The sequence below is a fragment of the Castor canadensis genome, chromosome 6, assembly GCF_047511655.1.
Source record: "Castor canadensis chromosome 6, mCasCan1.hap1v2, whole genome shotgun sequence".
NCBI lineage: Eukaryota > Metazoa > Chordata > Mammalia > Rodentia > Castoridae > Castor > Castor canadensis.
In genome coordinates, this window is record NC_133391.1 from 111930170 (window position 1) to 111943808 (window position 13639).

The following is a 13639-nucleotide window of genomic DNA, read 5'->3' on the forward strand; positions in this document are numbered from 1 at the left end:
TACCAAATGAGAAAATACTATTTAAGAATGAGAATAACATGATACACAAGGAATAGCAGCAGTTAAGAGGAAGTGAAAAATACTAGAAAGAAATGAGAGGAGTTTTACACTGGGATGTAAGCCCCAACTCAAACTAGCCTAACCTATTCCATCTGGTCTGGCAGGAAGGGTGTTTTGCTTTGCTCTGCAGAAACTGTTTTTCTGAACCCCACTTGCATCTTGTGGACACCATACTCTGACCTTTTGATGTCACAGAAAAGATTGCACAAGCTAACAAACCACCACCTTGGCAAAACAATGAGAAACTAACCATTCCAGCCACTTCTTGGAACAGCTAGCTAAACCAAAAAAAACAAGACATCAACAGTATATTCCTTCTGCATCTTAAATGCTTATAAACCGCAACCGTAACCTCATTCTGAGCCAATACCCCTTAGTATCAGCCCCTTTCCTCTCTTGGAAAGTAAGTAAAACCTTGTTTCTGCTTCAAGTGAAATCTTTCATATTTTGTAAACTGGCCTCATGGACTGGGACCTAACCGGATGCTTAGAAAATTCCCCTTTGATCAACAAAATTTAATATCTTAGAATTATACACACACATACTCATATATTATATATGTATGTACACATACATATATACACATATAATTATACATGTACATGCATATATAAAGTGAATGTGAATGTAACATAACAGCAATGTCAATGCTGGTTATTGGATCTTTCCATTTTAAAAGTAGCCTATGAAAAAGAACCAGAGATACTTATAGCAGTATAAATGTTAAGAGACCTTTTCAAGGTGAAAGCAGTTTTAAAAAATTAGAAGGTATGGAGAAGAAGAGAAGCTCATTAACAAATGGTCTCTTCATATTTTGTAGCAAGAGGTCAACAGAGACTGGTAAAGCTGATAAATTTAAACATTTAGAGAAGTTATGTCAGAAGAACACACTCAGGACAGCTCAGAGGTGGCCTCTAGTGAACAGGACTGGGAACTGGTGCTGATGGGGTGTCCTCTCCACTACCTTTGTGTTTCTTTTTACCATGAAAGCCATTGCTTCTGCAATTATAATCTTTTAAAGGACTCTACTATGTTGCTTTTATTAAAAACTACTTGTGCAAAAAGTACAGATGGTTATCAATATGTCTAGGTAATTATCTCTGGGTGGGATGGTTACTGGTCATTTGGTGATCCTTTCTCCTCCTCCAAGCACCTCACAAAACATCTGGCACAAAGATGGAGACTTATGAACAGATATTAAATGAAAGCAACATAATAAAGCCTTCTTTCCCAATACCAGCAGATTAAAACACACAGGAAATATTGCTTTAACATGGCTACTTACAAGGTTTTCTAAACATTCTTTTCATTACTATCATTAGTGGATCTATAGGAATCAACTCAAGTAAAATAAACAGAGCTAAGAAATACATCCATGTGTAAAGAGTAAATTTACTTAGCTTAAATTATAAGTATCAATTACATTTTATACAACAGCGATGTTTAGAAAAACTGAGCTTCATCTCTGGAGATGTACAATTCTTGTGTGCGTGTGTGTGTGTGCTGGAGATGAACCAGGGCCTCATGCACAATAAGCACACGCTCTGCCACTACATACCCCAAGATTTGCGAATCCTATTTTAGGCCTTAGGTCTTGGACTTTCAGATGTATATTTCTTCGCATTAAAAAATTAGCTGTCATATTGGTAAAGGAGTTTCTAGACTATAAAATGAGTGAAAAACATTATGTTATTAATAAATTACGTCACATGGCTAAATACAGAAAAACCAGTAACTTAATTAAAGAGACCAGCACTCTAGTTCGGGTCTGGCAACAAAGAACTGTGTCATCTTATCCACATTGGGTCATTTTTCTGGTGTGGTTACAGCTTCCTCATCTATGAAAGGCAAGGTTGGTCTGAAGCCTCTAAGATCTGATCCTCTTCACATGTCCCACGATTATTATAAATATAAGTCATACACCAATATAGCAGAAAGTCTATTACATTAAGGTCCAAACCTAGAAATCAACAGTATCAACTTATTTAATATGGACAAATCACTGATTTGACAATCAACTTTTCCTTAATTGTCTCTGATGGTAGCTGAGGCTAGTTGTGACAACCTATATGAATACTACTAAAGCCTGTCCTCCATTCTAGACTCTCACCTGTGTGCTTTACCTGTATAACCTCATTGTGTCCTAACACCACCAACATGAGATACAGATCTTTATACCCATACAGACTACACAACTAAGGCTTCGTGATTAAAAGGCTAGCCAGTCATAGAATTAGGATTCCAGTGTAGCTTGGTCTGAATCCAGAGTCTATATTCTTTTTTTTTATTCATTTATCCACATGTGTGTACACTGTTTGGGTCATTTCTCCCCCCGTCCCTGCCCCCACCCTCTCTCCTCCCTGCCCTGCTCCCTTCCAGGCAGAACCTGTTCTGTGCTTTTCTCCAGTTTTGTTGAAGAGTAGAGATAAGCAATAATAAGAAAGACATAGCGCTTTTGCTAGTTGAGATATGGACAGCTATACAGAGAGATTCCAAGCATTCAGAGCCTATATTCTGATCACCTTGTTTCACTATGTGAGGCAGAACAGTATCTGTGATAGACATACCCTAAAGTGACCCCAATAATCTCCCTTTCTTGGGTCACCTAATTTGATTCCCTTTGAGTGTACATGGCTTGCTTTTAACCCACAGATGATGGCAAATATGGTGGGAGGCTAATTCTATGATTATAGGATATTATTAGTAAGACTGTGTTTTTTGTTTGTTTGTGGCACTGGGGTTTGAACTCAGGGCCTCATACTTGCTAGGCAGATGCTCTTATCACCTGAGTCACTTTGCCAACCAAAGACTATGTTTTTGCTTTTGTTTTTTGAGACAGATCTCACTATATAGCCTAGGCTATCCTTGACTCTCCATCCTCCTGTTTCTGCAACCTGAATGCCAGGATTACAGACGCAAACCACCCTTAGTCTCCACAACAGTATGTTTTGCTAGTCAAGAGGTGCTAGTGATTTTCTCCTAGCTGGCTGTGAATAAGTTTGCTGCATGTCATAAGAGGACCACATGATCCCTAAGTGGCCTCTAGGAGTCAAGAGTAGTCCCCAGCAGAGAGTCAGCAAGAGACTGCAGGCCTTACTCCTGCAATCACCAGTGATGAATTCTGCCAACAACCTGAGTTAGCAGTTAAGTGGGTCTCTGTCCTGTTCTGCCTGCACAGGAGAACCAGCCATGTTAGCACCTTGACTGCAGCTGTATAGTTGCTAAACTGTGTCTGAATTCACAGAAACTTTGGGATAATAAATGTATGATGCTTAAGCTACTAAGTTTGTGACAATTTCTTATATAGTCCCGAAAACTAACACAGTATTTGTGCAATAAATATGAAAATGAGAATGTGGTGTTTTATTTTTCCTGCTTCCCCAGTCTCCAATATCCAAGTCTCTAATACTCTGCTTCTATCCCACTGTTGTTTCACTAGTTTATATTCTTTGGCCTAAACTATTCCAATAGGCTAACTTTTCTCTTTACTCTCCCTTTCTCTAACAGCTAATCTATTATTCACCTGGCCAGCAGACTTATTTTAAAATCAGTCAGTCATGTTGATTCCTATGTTTAAAACTTAAAATGCTTTCCTGAAACCTGGAAAATAAAACCTGAAATTCTTAGCATGGTTTTCAAGACTCTATGTGTGCTCTGGCTCAAATCTCTCTCCTCCAATCTCCTCCCCTCTGTACTGCCCTGGGATCCTAGGATCACCCAACACATGCCACATACTTTGAAAAACTAACAGCTTTATAAGATATAACTGACTTACCATAAAACCCATCCTATATATAAAACTCAATGATTTTTAGTAGATTCAGAGAGGTGATGCCACCTTTTTCGTGTTTCTCCTCATTGTCCTGTTAGCCTGGGCTATTCTTCACCCTTCTCTTTCTGGGGACTGAAAGCTTTTTCTTCTTCAAGTTTCTTCTTTATAATTGACCCCGACTCCCTCTCACAGAACTAACCAGAAGAGATTATTCTTTGCCATCTTTCTAGAAGTCTTCTTTGAGAACAGAACTGAATGATTTATCTTTGTAGTCCCCTCAAATGCTATGTAGAGTATCTTGTACATAAGGTATTCAATACATATTAAAGTAAATGGTTTGTTTCCATGGCTACATATATATATATGTGTATATATATTACATATATATACACATATATATTTTTTAAACAAAAAATTGAAAATCTGATCCTTTATGGGAAAATTTACAAGAAACAAAAATTTTTAATTTATATTTTCTTTCATCCTTACATATAAAGTAGGGGATCCTTGTACATTGCTGCTGAGCTTATCATAAAAAAACATAAAATTATAATATACAGAATTCAAACAAACATGCAAAATTCTGTATTTTTAATAGGATATCAAAAGGTAATTTTTAAGTTTTCATGGAAAGCTTATTATGATATAATGGTAATTAAAGACTGGCACACAGCCTCAACAGTATTCATATGTTCCACTCAGTTAAAAAACGTACGCTTAAAATAGTAATTCCAAATTTAATTTTTCATAATGAGCTAAATGATATAAAAATGCCTTTCCTATGCTAAACTGTCAATGTTAAAGTCAACCCTATACTAATGAAGTACAATTTTTTAAAATGCTATTGCCTATTTTTTTAAGCTGCTTATCCAAACTTCCCGTTAATGCCTTCAAAGTTTTCCTCACTGACAAGACTAAAAGATGATCCACTCACTGTCCTGTCTCCTTTTAGATTTATCGATGACTGCCAGTTATCATAGATGGTTATGACAATCTTAGCCTCTTAATCACTTTTCATCAAATACCTTTTGCACAAGACTGAGTGGCCTACAAGAGAAAAAAGTGGATTACTCTCCATGGAGCTACTCAACTTTCCCCTAATTTTTTTTTCTTTTATACTCATTCTCTACAAAGAATTTGGCAAAGAACTTGTCATCAGGAAAGTAAGGCAGCTTCAAGAAAGTCTTGATGTTGGGCAAGTTCTTAGTAATCATTTTCACTCTCATTTTACAGAACAAGACATTTCAGAGGTCAAGTCACTTTCTCAAGGTGACAAAGTTAATCTGTGGCAGAGAAGAGGCAAGCTTTTAGACCTTCCTGGTAGGGTTTTTTGAATCATCCCAAATGCCTCATGGTATCATAGGGTTTTTGTTCTTAAGGAGACCAGGGCCAGATTTTAGGGGATATTGAACACATTTTTATTATATAATAGTCCTGGCTCTACTATCAGGCTAGTGTTTTTCAAATATCTTTTTAACTGTGATTGAATCATTTGTTGTAATGAAATTTTATAAAGAAACAGACTCTGTACCTTATAGAATGGTTCAAAAGCCACTGCATGAGGAGTCAACACATTTTCTTTACAATTCTGTTTTTCTGAAGTACCTGATGACAAAGTGGCAATGCTGCCTAGGAGACATGTAGAAATGCTGGTCTCTCAACCACTCACTAGGCTACAAGGAAGGATGCGTTTGTCACTGTGGGAATTCTTGACAGACAAAAATACTTTCTGTGAACTCCCCTTAACAACTGTATAGTTTATTTATTCTAGCTTTGTTTCTAGAAAACAACTGAATATCACTTTACAATAACAAATAGAAACCTGACATTATCCTTATTTTCTCTTTGATCCAGTATCTTTGGATAACCATTCTCTCTTATTATTCTTCATATTTTATATATTTTAGTAAATTGCCTAAGAAGTTTTTGCAGCAAGGAAAGATATGAAATAATTAACAACAGAAAGTTTTTAATTTTGTATTACGTCAATAATCATAAGATACATTACTAGATGATGATTCTGAAAACTTTCAACCGTTAAGATACATCAAAGATTTAAGAAATTCTAGAACATATGTAATTATCATTCTGTCTATATTTACATTCAAGTGTAGTAAAAAATGGAAAATGCATCTTTTGGGTTTCACCTTAGAGTTAGTTTGTTCCAAGGAGACAGAAGGTTTCAGTTATGTGATTAAGAAAAAAATAAATCACTGATATTTTTAGGAGTGGCAGCTGACTAATCTTCCTAATCCCCTTTTCCCCCACCCTTGCTTATACCCATATATAGGTCAACAAAGCTTAATAGAACATAAATGGAGAAAAGGAATTATTTAATTTTTTGGTCTATTTCTAAATAAAGAACACTTTCATGAAATCTGATTAAGAATGTTTTCATGAGGTCTTGATATTGAGATAATGTCCTCCATGTTTCTCAATTACAGAAAATGGGGCAAGACTCTCTCCCTTCAAATCACATTGTTTTTTTCCTTTTGCAAGGAAAGAGGCTAGTCAGATGGAGAAATGCTGTAACTAATCAAGGCAAAAAAGGATACTGTTCATATTGATTGATAAGTAATCAGAGTGTAAATACTAATATCATGAAATAGAAGCAAAGACTACTTGTATTGCAACAGGATACTTTGACATCAAACACTTTAAAAATAGTATTAATATATATAACATAAAATTTGTCATTTTAATATTTTTAGGTGTACAGTTCTGTGGTGTTAAGTACATTCACAATGTTGTACACGCATCAGCACTATCCTCTTCTAGAACTTTTTCATCATCCCAAACAGAAGCTCTGTTCCCATTAAAAATAACTCCTCATTCTTCCCTCTCCCAGCTCCAGTGCCTTCCATTGTATTTTCTGACTCTATGAATTTGCCTATTTTAGGTAGTTCATATAAGTAGAATATAATTGTCCTCTGCATCTTGTGAGTAAAAGTTTTAAAAATATTAGCTTATTTTGCATTCTTTCTGAAACTAAAGATGATACCATTTACTTCACTTTGCTAAAATGTGTGCAGAATTCTGTCCAGTATGGCTATCTAAGCTTCTTGGGTTTTGGATATTATGAAATTTTTATAAAGAACAAAACCTACCAAACAATAAAGTACTCTCATTTTTTTTAAAGGATGGTAATTGGAAAAAAAAAAGAATCCAAAAAATTAAAGTTCAAGAAGAGAAAATGCTGCAAAAGAATATTAATTACTAAAGATGTGTAAGTACCACATGCTGTTTAAAAGACATGAAATGTAAAGTAGTAAATCTATGTCTCATTTTATTAGACATAAGCATTAACTCATAAATGAAATAAAATCACAAATACTTTACAATGACATGTATGCATTTTAAAAACATCTGGAGGTGGGCATGGTGGTACATGTTTGTAATCCCAGCACTTGGGAGGCTGAGGAAAGAGGGTCAAGAGTTCAGGGCCAGTCTGGGCCACACAGAGAGAGAGACACTATCTCAAAACAAAACCAAACAGCAATGAAAAACACCTGGAAGGGCATATGTCTAAACAACAATGATGTGTAGGTGACAGAATTACTGGTGACAACAGGGTATTTTTAAAAAATCATAAATAATACATTTAAGTCTGCTTTTATACCATATTGTATCTTTATGTTGTGACAAGGTAGAATGACAGTAAATATCAGGTTAAATTACCAGTTTTCTTTATGAAAGTACAGGCAAAAATACACAAATGGGATTATACCAAACGAAAAACTTCTGCCCAGCAAAGGAAACAGCTAAAGGGGTGCAGAAACAACCTACAGACTGGAAGAAAATATCTGCAAGCCACTCATTGAATTAGGGGTTTATATCCAAAATCTATAAGGAGCTCAAATAACTCAACAGCAAGAAAACAAAAAGCTTAATTTTAAAAAGGCCAAAGAACATGAATAGATGTTTCTCAGAAGGCATACAAATGGCCAACGAAAAGACAAAAAAATGTTCAACATTACTAATCATTAGGAAATACAAATTAAAACCACAAGATATCATTTCACACCTGTCAGAACGGCTTTTATCAAAAAGATAAAAGATAGAAACCGATGAGGACACAGAGAAAAGGAAACCCTTGTATATTGTTGGTGGGAGTGTAACTTAGTACAACATTTGTGGAAAACAGTGTGGAAAGTCCCCCCAAAACCAAAAATGAATTACTATATGATCCAGTAATCCCACTTTTCAGTATTTACTGAAATGACTTAAAATCAGTTTGTTGAAGAGGTATCTGTACTCCTGCGTTCACCAGGGCACTATTTACAGTAGCTATGTTACAGGTTATGTTGGCTAGCCATCAACGGATGGCATAAATACAACAGAACACTACTCAGCCTTAAGAAAGAAGGAAATTCTGTCATTTGTGACAACATGGATGGAATTGTAGAACATTATTCTAGGAAAAAAAAAAGAAAGTTAGGCACAGAAAGTAAATGCCATATGTTCTCACTTACATGAGGAATCTAAAACAATCAAACTCAGAAACACAGAGTAGAATGGTGGGTGTACAGTACAGAGTAGAGGTTGGCATGTGGAAGAAATGGGGAAATGATGGTTGATGGGTACAAAATCTTAGACAAAAAAAATAAGAATTTTCTAAATTTCTACTGCAGTGTGGTGAATATAGTTAATCATATAGTACTGTACATTTCCAAATTGCTAAGAGAGTAAATTTCAAATGTTCTCACCACAAAAAGTTAAGTATTTGAGGTGACAGATGTATTACCTAGCTTCACTTAATTATTATACATTGTTTATAAACCAGAACATCATTTCAGACACAGTATCTTTTGGACAGTTATAAGGTGTCAATTTACAATTAAAAATAAATAAATATGGCTGGGCATGCCTGTAATACCAAAACTCAGGAGGCTGAGGCAGAAGCATTGGGAGGTCAAGGTCAAACTGGGCTACACAGTGAGTTTCAGGCCAGCCCAGGCTACACAGTAAGACCTTGTCTCAAACAAATAAATAAAAATGAAAAACCTAATGTATAATAAAGATATTTCAAACAAAAGAATAAAAAAAAAATCAAGATTTCTTTCATTTTATTGGACAAAATAGTGAATTTTATTATGATATTTCCACTGTACACAATGTACTTTGATACTATTCACTCCCTGTCACCCTCCCTGGTTTCCCTTCCTCCTTTCCTATGCTCCCTCCCCATAGTCCACTGATTAGGTTCAAGTTTTTTTGAATAAATAAGATTTGTTAATTTTAGAATAAGATTTCTTAATTTTATTTTTTATGGTGCTGGGGATCAAATTCCGGGCCTTGCCTGTGCTAGGCCACCACTGACCTAACATCTACCCTTCTAATTCTAATGTTACTGTTGCTTCATATATTTCTATTACAGACTGCCCTTCTCTTCAAAAAAAGAAGATATACAGATGGCAAGTAATCATACGGAAAAATGGTCCACCTCAGAGCATATGGGAAATGCAAATTTAGAAACAAGATGCCATGACACACTGATTAAAATGGCCAAAGTCCAGAACACAGGTGCTGGCAAGGACGTGGAGCAGCAGAACTCTTGCTCACTGCTGGTGGCAATACGAAATGGTATAACCACGTTGGAAGTTCATTTGGCAGACTCTCCACAAATCTAAACATATAGTGCCATACAATCCAGTAATCATGTTCTTTGTTATTTACCCAAAGGAGTCAAAAACTTATGCTTATGTAAAAACCTGTAAGACCTTGTCTTTATTCATAATTACCAAAACTTAAAAGCGATTAAGATGTTCTTTAGTAGGTGAATGAGTAAGCACAGTATGGTAATTCAGACAAACTGTTTTCCCGCACTGAAAAGAAATGAGTGGTGAAGCCCTGAAAAGACATGGAGGAAACTTAAATGCATGTTATTAAGTGAAGAAAACCTACATAGCAAAAAGGCTCCATAGTACAGGATTCCAGCTACGTGACATTCTGAAAAAGGCAAAGCCACAGGCACTGAGTAAAAAGATCAGTGGTCATCAGTAGTTACGGAGAAGGACGGATGAACAGGCAGAGCACAGATGCTTTTTAGGACAGTGTCTCTGTGTCCAAACTCACAACAAAACGTTTAATACCAAAAGGGAGTGCTTATGTAAACCATGTACCATGGGTAACAATGATGTGTCAATGTAGCTTCATCATTTGTGACAAACAGACCCCTCTGGTGGGGGATGCTGATAATGAGGAAGACTTTACACATGCAGGAGAAGGGGCACACAGGAAATCTCTACCTCTTCCTCTTTATCTTGATGTGAATTCAAAACTACTCTAAAAACATAAGATCTTTTACAAAAAATAAGAGTCTCCTTTATCATACCCACTCTAGCAGTAAATGCAAGGGCAATTGAGGGGATTCCCCGGAATCTGCATTTAATACCAAGCCCAACCAAACCTTCAGGTGACTTTGATCTAAGAACTGGCAATAAATTGATACAACCACCTCGAATCAAAAAGATGAAGTGAGATATCTCATGTTTGCTACCCACAATTATAGGAGCTAAATAAGCCACAGAGACATTCCTAAGGCAACATTTCTGATGCCAATAAAATCATAACAACTTACTCATTTACTAAAATGTCACTTATCACATGCTTTCAGTGCTGTTATTTACTACCAGTTAGAAAATGTGCACTGATTCAAGATGTTTTCTTTCTGTCCATCGAGAATGTATTTTGTGTTGAATACAAATCCTTCATGGTAGGTGCTCAGTAAATATTTGCTGAATGAAATTCAAGTGGACAAACAAACTGGTTATCATTCACATGGTCAAAAGCAAACAATTTGACATATTTAAGTTACCTGAGTGTGTATTATCTCCCAATTCTACTTCAAGATAAATATGCTAGTGCCATTCTGAATATACAGCACTCCCTGTAGCTAGGTTCCAGAGGAGGGAAGTTATATGGGTAGCACTGCATGAAAATTATTAAGTAGGAGCCAGTTAATGTAAACATCCCTTTCCACAAACACTTAACTGGCATAAATACAAATAACAATGCTGAGAGAAGAGAACATTGTTTAGCTTTTCAAATGATTTTCTAGCCAGACTTAGAAATGCATTGCTTTTCTAAAAATTTTTAATTACTAAATCTAAAAAGGTAAATGAGGCTGATGTTTGCATTCATCAGGTTAACAAGCTACAGATCTCTCAGTGATGCACTCAAAGATGTTAAAGATCCTTGCAGAGATGTGTCAAGAAACATTTCACTGATGAGGACCTCTATTTTAATGCACTGATATGAGTGGATCACCTACAGCCAGACACACACATTTGCCAAAACTCTACTTTTAAAAAATCTGCTTCTGATTCAGGAAAATGTACATGTGACTTTAAAATATTCAGAAAAAAAGATTCTTAACCTCCTGTCTGTTTGCAGCTTTTTTTTTTTTTAATCCATCTACTACTTCTTACAGTACATTGCATGGTTACATAGTAGATATTCAAGTAGTAATTATAGAATCCACAAATTTAAGTCTAATGCTCTACATGTCCAAATACAAAAAATATACAATTTAAGTTTAGAGCCAAATCTTATGCAAACATCTTATTCTGTCGATTATAATATTTTCCATTGAATACAAAAGGATTTTTTATTAACAATGATTGAAATGATTTAGAATAACACCACACTTCTAATAGAAGAATCATAATGAATATGAAACTGAGATTACAAGCCATATAATAGATTCTCAAATTTGAGACAGCAAATTTGACACAAACTTTTAAAATGCCAATTCTTGGATACCACCTTAGAAACTCCAATTAAAAATATACAAGACTGGACTTAGAAAGCAGCATTTTTAACAAGATGCTAGTCTAAGACTCACACTAGAAAGATCTTCCCATGGAAAAGAAAAGGGGAAAACTAAAATCAAAACCTTTTTTTTTTCACACCTGAGCCTTGAATTTAGCTCTTGCTGTCTTGGCAGTCAAGACAACAAGGAATCACAGAGGAAGTATTGGCTGTTAGAGGAAACTGGCAGTTTGTTAGGGAAGGCCAACGAGTTGCTTCAAATCCTTTTGTAAATAAGCACAGTATGCACATTGAGAGAAAAATTCCCTAGCATTAACAGCAACAAAATCTACCAGATGGCATTTCATGTAAAGGACATTAAATAATAGAAGTGAAAATGTTCTTATGAGCAATCTGGGGAATATATAGAAATAGCATCAAATGGGTAGATCTTATTCTAATTTAATTTTAAAGATGAAGACAAGCTTTACACACTGCTGATTCTAAACTGGTATGGACTCTTTAGAGAACATGAAAGAGGCATGTTCCTTATAGTACAGCAGTTCCAACCCTAGATGTAGCCTAGATTTAGAGAAACTCACTTATGTGCAATAGGAGACATATACAAGAACCAATACTGTCTGCATCTGTAAAATACTGAAATTGTGATGAATATCTGCTGAGGAAGATGGGTAAACTGTGGTATATACATACAAGGAAGTATTATAATTCGGGGAAAATAAATGAACTAGAAGCATATGTATCCATACAGATGAATTTCATAAATATATCATCAAGGAAAAAATAGTGTGATATAGCACATAACAAATTTTAAACACCCATAATTCTATGTATTGTTTCAAAAAACATACCTATATAATAAAAATGTGGAGAAAAGCATGGACAAGTGTTTAGTCCCTCTGGATGAAGTACAGAGCAATGGGATTAGGGAGAGATGGGGGTTCAATTAAATTGGCAATGTTCATCTTTTCATAGGGGGTAGATACATAGGGGAATGTTATATGTCTGGTTTATTTAATAATAAATGAAAACTATGAGAGGATAATGTTAGTGTATTCTAGTACAGATCCTAGGGACACAATGTGATGTATACCATGACATTCCTTTCCAATAGTAACAGTAGATGGGGAGGACAGGGGACTAGACCAGGAACATTAGAGAATTATTTGGTTAATGTTGATTTTCCCCATCAGGTAAGTTTCATAAGAATAGAAATTATGGTTCTTTATATTCCCAGTGTCTATCCTATGTTAGATGCTCAATTAGTACATGTTAAATTAATGAATAAGTGGAAAAGAAAGGATAAATACACAAATTTCCTTAAATTAGTATGGTTTTTCCTTTCCGAGAAGGCTTATATCTGCACCCATTGAATGTACTTTCTATAAAGTACTCTGTATAAAGGACACAGAATAGTGCCTGTGTGTTACTGAGAATGTTATCAGACAGTTATTACAAATACAGTATCATTAAGTTTAACTGGCTGTTATTATTAATGCTGAATTCACTCCTTATGGCAAAAACTATTTTTGATTACCTCTAAATATATTCCCAACCACCTTGTCACTTTATTAACTCCATTATAAAAGCTGTACATTCTGTTTCTCTTGCAATTGTACCCATAAGTTTTAGTCAATAACGTGTAAGTGGAATTTTTCTGAGAGGCTTCTGAAAGCAATTGATTTTCCTTAAAAAAAAATAAATAAATAAATAAGGAAGATGTGGCAGCTTTTTCTCCCTTTTGCCTCATGTAACTATGGCTGTGATGCCTGCAGTTGCAGCAATGATCTTGCAACTTTGAGGGAAAAGCCAACAAATGGCAGAGCCTCTGAAACAGCCACAAGAAGCTGCTACCTCCAGCTTTCATACATGAGAAAAACAGAGCTTCTGATTAATTTAATCTATAAACAATAACTGATATTCTGTCCAGTAGCAAGATTCTCTTCCAAGCCAATCACCTTATGTTGCTCAAGGTGATTTTTCTCTTTTTTTTTTTATTTTTTTCTTTATAAAAATTCTCTGTTACTAATACTG

General features: G+C 35.2%; 1 protein-coding gene across 1 annotated transcript in view; it reads right to left on the reverse strand.

The window, feature by feature from the left end:
- Positions 1 to 13639, reverse strand: part of Msh3 (mutS homolog 3) — a 186965-nt gene that overhangs the window by 19561 nt on the left and 153765 nt on the right. The gene's annotated exons all lie outside the window — the stretch shown is intronic.